This window comes from Pinus tabuliformis, chromosome X (assembly GCF_031772625.1).
Source record: "Pinus tabuliformis cultivar Carrire ecotype Pingquan chromosome X, CPIR1, whole genome shotgun sequence".
Classification (NCBI taxonomy): domain Eukaryota; kingdom Viridiplantae; phylum Streptophyta; class Pinopsida; order Pinales; family Pinaceae; genus Pinus; species Pinus tabuliformis.
The window spans coordinates 449760724-449766735 of NC_142308.1; the positions used below are offsets into that span (position 1 = coordinate 449760724).

Genomic DNA, 6012 nt, shown 5'->3' on the forward strand with positions numbered 1-6012 from the left:
AAACCACTTGCAAAATATTCAAATACATTATAGTCAACAACATTAACATCCATCTTAACCAGTGAGCTATCATTTTAAAACCTTTGCCACATCAATGACATATTGGCATCTTCCTAAGATGCAAAATGGAACACCCAAATTTATGAACAAATTTATCTGGGGTTCAGACAACCAAGTGTACAAGGGGAGGGTAGTCAAACATGGAGAATCATTGAGAAGAAGTTCGCTAGGACCTTCAAGTGCTTCCTTCAGTGCATGAAACTTTAAGAGCTTGGATTTATTTGCCTGAGCGATTATTCAACCCATCTCATAGCATCCAAAAGTTAGTGGTATCTTCATGGACGTGGAAAAAATATGGTCTTCCAGTCTCTGCCTTTCTTGGCTTCCCATCACTAAATTCATTCATAACTTTAACTTCAAAGAAATCAACAAAATCACCATCCTTGAAATGGAGCCTTTCATCATCAACCACACATGACACAAGAGTAGGATTGTAGTTAGAACAGAAGAAATGATGCCCATCTGTGCTTCCATGGCATTCACATCAAACACATTAATCTCTATCCCAAAGTCACAAAACATACTACCAAATAGTCCCTGAACATTGGGTTTGATTAGAGCAATTGACAATTTATGATTATGATAGAAATTGTTTGTATTCAACTACTTTCTCGACACCTATGTCTCTGAACGTTGTCCCCTGCAATTGCATGGAATATGGAATCCATTACTACTTGGAAGTTCCATCATTTCCTAAGAAATTAGGCATCAACTAAATTGCCTAGCAAAAAAAGAGGTGTTGTTGTCATATCTTCGATTTAACAAAAACTAAAACTGCAACACCAGCATTTAATTTCTGCAACTTATTACAACAAGCAACTGCCTCGGTTTTTCCAATATCAGGTTCAGTAAAATAGAAAATTGGCATACAAGTACTACCTTTCAACATTTGATTGGTCATGCAAAGTCATTGATTCCGCTCCCGCTAGTATCACATCGTTGACCATTTCAACCCCAAGGCCTTGAAGGCCAGAGATGAGGACATTTGCACTGGCTTGGCATCTGATATCCCCCCTTCCATAAACTGCCAGATGTCTGTTGTGCAAACCTTCGTATATGTATTTGCTTTCGTACATGATCAAAAGGAATCGAGTTTGTGCTACCTCCATTAGAAGACATCATGTTAATTATGTTTGTGTTCTTCACTCAAGATAAGATGATCCATTATTACCACCTCAAAGCACTATCTGTTCTTATCTTGATCTAACAAGGACAAGGACAAAGGATGCACTTTCTTAATTGAGGTCCCCTCTACCATAATATATAGTTGTTCAATATATCATTGCATACAATCCCTTCCTCTATAGTCATGAAATCATGAACTACTCAATTAATTATACATTATGATGACTGGTCATCGTCATTCCTACTCATTGCGTGTCTGCCTCGCCTTTCAAATGATTTATTTTCCTAAGGCCAACCTTAAACTACCTCACAATTTTTTCATGTTTGCAAACTAATATGATCTTCATGCCCATCTCAACATTCTTGAAAATATCTTCACACTATAAGGGAAAAGCCAATCAATGTGGCATGTAGCAAGTTAGCTCTCTTGCTTCATTATTACAAATCTCGTCCAATCTCTTGTCTCAATTGTCATACAAAGTCTCTGAATATTTGATCATCATTTTTTTTTATGTTTTTGGGTGAGAACCGTGTTATATTAGCTAGTAGCTTGTCATCTTGAAACTGAATAGCAACCATCTATGGACATTGAAAGAAGGCCCTCACTGTAGGAAGTCACTTTTCGATATCAAACTATGTTTCATGGCTTCCAAGGAATGCCATATGATTTTGACTACAAAGGTCCCTTTCATAATGATCGGCACAGGGTAATCAAAAGTGTATGCTAGCTTATAACTTGATCAGGCTTTAGCTAATAAGGCTCAAGAACTAAGGCACTGCCCTTGAATTATAATGTTGTCAGTGCAGATCCCAATTAGTGTTATAACCACAACAATCAATCAAGCAAAAACACCAACAAGAAAGAATATTACAGTCATCCAATATGCTGAAAGACAATATGTTTAAGGCTATCTTCCTTTTTTGTTTTTCTTCTTCCTTGACATAATTTCCAAAAATCTTTTCATGGTCTGGATAGGGCCGTAAATATTTATTATAAAATTGTCTGCATGTAAGTTTCATCATAGTTTTTCAATGTAACTTCCACACCAAGAGCACCTTTGGATCTCAGATTGGCAATCACCTTGTAGCGAGGAAGTACCTGCTTATGAAAATTTACACCCAAATAATCAGGGAATTCTACTAGGTTCCTAACAAGGAACCCCATGTCACTAATTAGAAAATTAACCTTCTCTTTTATAGACTGCAATTCATACATAATAATGTGTGGTTCCCTTTCTAACAACTTGAAGGCTTCCCTATGTGATAGTCCTTGTTTAATGAGATATTCAAGGCGTGCTTTCACCCATCTAATTCCTGTTGTAATGACCTCTCTCAAAATCTTGTCTTGCAAGGGTTTTCTACATTTTAGGTTATTCAGCAATGAAACACACCTTGACAGCTCCCCACCCACCTTCATCAAAAATACATAAGGATTGTGCACAATTGTTTTTACAAGATGATGACCAGTGAAGCCCGAGCTCTCCAACTCAGTAACCAATGGTTTCAACTTGTCTTCGATGTTGTGAGCCAATAATGCAGGAAATGTGGAGTAGACTCGATCTATGTCCTCTCCTGTCAGACCAATGCTCTTGAGATACTCGATTTTCGAAGCCAAAGATTCTGTTCTATAAGTGACGAAATTCAGGTACTTCCTCAAAACAAGATATATGGTCCCATTCTTAACTCCTGTATCCCTTAAAACCTTAACCTTTGTTTCTAAATTAGTGTGTTTATTCAAGAAGAATAACAAGGGACACTTCTCCAAGCATCTGCCTATGTAAGAGGATCCAATTCTATGATCCAACAAAAATTTCACATTTTCTTCATAGTTTAGTGGACCAACAGGTTCCAGTCCAAACTTTTCACAATAATTTAAGAGCGTCCCAATAATATCCTCTCTATTTGGGTATTTCTGAAGTCTAAAAAAAAGAGGGTGCCATTGATTCAAGTAGTCAACGTTCAAAACAGAGGGGCAGGAATGCAAAAAGAGTGGCAAGGTCTCTCTGCTTAGACCATAAACCTCGAGGGTTTTTAGGGTATTTTCCATTTCAGACTCGGAGCATTTTAGTAATGGTTTATGGTTGTGAATCAAATCATAAATATCGGACCTCAGAAATCCATACCTTTCAAAGAACCTGGTATCTGCAACCAGTCCTCTGTCTGCACAAAGCTCAATCCCAGATGGTAGCGTACTATCTTCCTTATTGCCATTGCTCTCCAGAAGAGGTTCGGCTTCATTGACAGTATCAGCTTCCTTCAAAAGGGTTTCTACTACTACAGGAAAGTTGGAAAGCTGCAAAACCCTAAAGGAAAGTTGCAAAACCATGAGTTTACATCTCGTTGGCATAGAGTTTCGAGCATGAGTTGGGAATTGAGCATGATGTTAGAAGGTTTTACCAGCTTCTACAATGTCTCCCCAAAAAATGACACATTATAGCAGGAGCAAAGTCTGAAGGCGAGGTAAACCATTACAATGTTCTGGCATTTGATTTTGAGAACACGCACCCAACCTCTGTATTCTTTCAAATTGAATCGTTCGCTCCTACCACGATCCAAATATATAAACACATCCCCTCCTAATTTTTTCATAGAAACACGACTGCTTCTCTTTGCATTTCATACATTTTCTATATCCACTTGCCAAGAATTGGAAAATTCAACAACTCCAAATGTTACCCAAATATGTTCACACAGACGCATTTCAAAATGCATTATTTTTTCATGCAATGTTGCCAAAATTGTGGAAATTATTATTCAGACAGATGATATAGAAGTGGGTCTCGATGGGCTTGGCCTCAAAACATTGACCAATGATATTGTCTGTGAAGTACTCAGAACCCTTCAAAGAAGTTTCTGAAAGAGATTACGCAAAAGGATTCTAGCAAAGATTCCCCATTGTAGAGAGATGCCTTTGGAAAGAGGCCCAATAAGATCAATCTATACGAGGATCCCGAGGTATTAGAAATCCTTTGTCAGTTAAACAGGGTGTGGGTAAAACATTGAGATTCTATTCATGGGCTGGAAAACAAGATGGGTTTGCTCATGTTCAGCTTACTTGCCAGGAGATGGCATGGACTCTAGCGAGGGCAATCCTACTGAAAACGTTATGGAGGTTCCTCCATGAAATGGCAAGAAAAGAAAGTGGTCTTGTAAGAACAAAAATTGTGACCTTTGTCATAAAAGTCCTGGGTGAACAAGGTCTAGTGAAGGAGGCATTGGCTTGCTTTTATCGAATGAAACAATTCCATTGCAAACCAGATTCGATCACCTACAATATCATTAGCATCTCTGTCACCACATTGTAACTGCGTTCAAGCATGCATCATTAAATTGTGGTCTTGCTTGAATTAATTACCTGGTTTGTTTGAACTGGTCCCTGAACTGAAGTTAAAACTGTATTCTCTAAGGCATTGGGTTACTCACATTTTGCCTGTTCGATATAGGTTTGTGCATTGAATAGCAAACTCATTGTTCCATGCATTTGAGTGGTCATATTTTGGTTGTTTTGATTGAATTCGCTGCAAATTTGAGGTAAAATCGTTTCCACTGCATTTGAGTATCCACATCTTGACATGTGGATCAAGGTGAAAAAACAAGAAGGAATGAAGAAAGTGAGAGTAAGGTGGGGAATTTTAGCAAAGCGAGATTTCTATTTTATCATATGAAAATGTCGGGCTGTAGATGCCCTCCGGATGTTTTCACCTAAACTATTCTGATCACCTGTTATTGCAAACACAGTATGCATACAAGTATTCGGAAGGCAGTTAATAAGAGATTACAGGAAGAAAATCGGTTGTTTAAATAGATGTGTTACGATGGTTTTATGTTGGACATTGTTACTTACAATTGCTTGATTGATGGCCCTTGTAAGAATTGCAAAATCGATAGGGCCCTGGAGATATTTTGACAGATCCATTAGGATGGTTGTGCTCCTAAAAAGGTTACTTATAATTCATTCATCAGATATTATAGCACTGTGAATGAAGTAGATAAAGCTGTGGAGATGTTGAATAAGATGGAGGAGAATAACATATCTCCTGCTTGCAGTTCTTATACACCAATTGGCCATGCATTATGCGAAGGAGGACTGGTTCGAAGAAGGTAGTAAGGTATTGATAGAAATGGTTGTTAAGGACCCTATTCCAATATCTTATACATATAAGCTTATTACTGATGCTCTTAGGAAAGCATGAAAAGATGGATTACCAGTAGAAGCAGAGGTATGTAGAAAGATCGAGCTTGGAATTGAAGCTAGGGATAGACATGTAAAAGAGTGAAGCGCATGGTCTATACATGAATCCCCGGAATATCACCACTTCCCATATAGGTGCACAAATTGAGACAACAATGGCATAAAGAAGCATGGAAACTGGATCTCGATCCATTATTGACTTCTCACCGTGGGAGGCTGTAATGGGAGATGGAAAGGGCAGCAAATCCAGATTAATTTTTGATAACATGTTCACCAAGGGGAACATCAAGCAGCCCAAGCAAGCATCTATATACCAATTTCCTTTCTATTTGATACGAAACCAATTATTTGGAAGAGGGTGGAAATGAGTTAGCATTGGTACAATATTGCCAGTCCAATAGCTCCCTCCGCAATATCTATTACAACACTGTACATAGCTTGGCCTCTGTATGTCATATTCAACATATATATATATATATATATATATATATATATATATATATATATATATATAATAGGATTACAAGTAATTATGAGGTTTACAAGCTCTTATAGTGGAAATTTGGGTTTAGTGGGTTCTGGGTCCAGGTTTTGAATCTGGGCTCTGATACCACATGTGAGGATTCCATCCTAAG

General features: G+C 37.8%; 1 pseudogene; it reads left to right on the top strand.

The window, feature by feature from the left end:
• Positions 1–3658: 3658 nt before the first annotated feature.
• LOC149140524 (pentatricopeptide repeat-containing protein At1g77405 pseudogene) lies at positions 3659–5378 on the top strand (annotated as a pseudogene).
• The last annotated feature ends 634 nt before the right edge of the window (positions 5379–6012 follow it).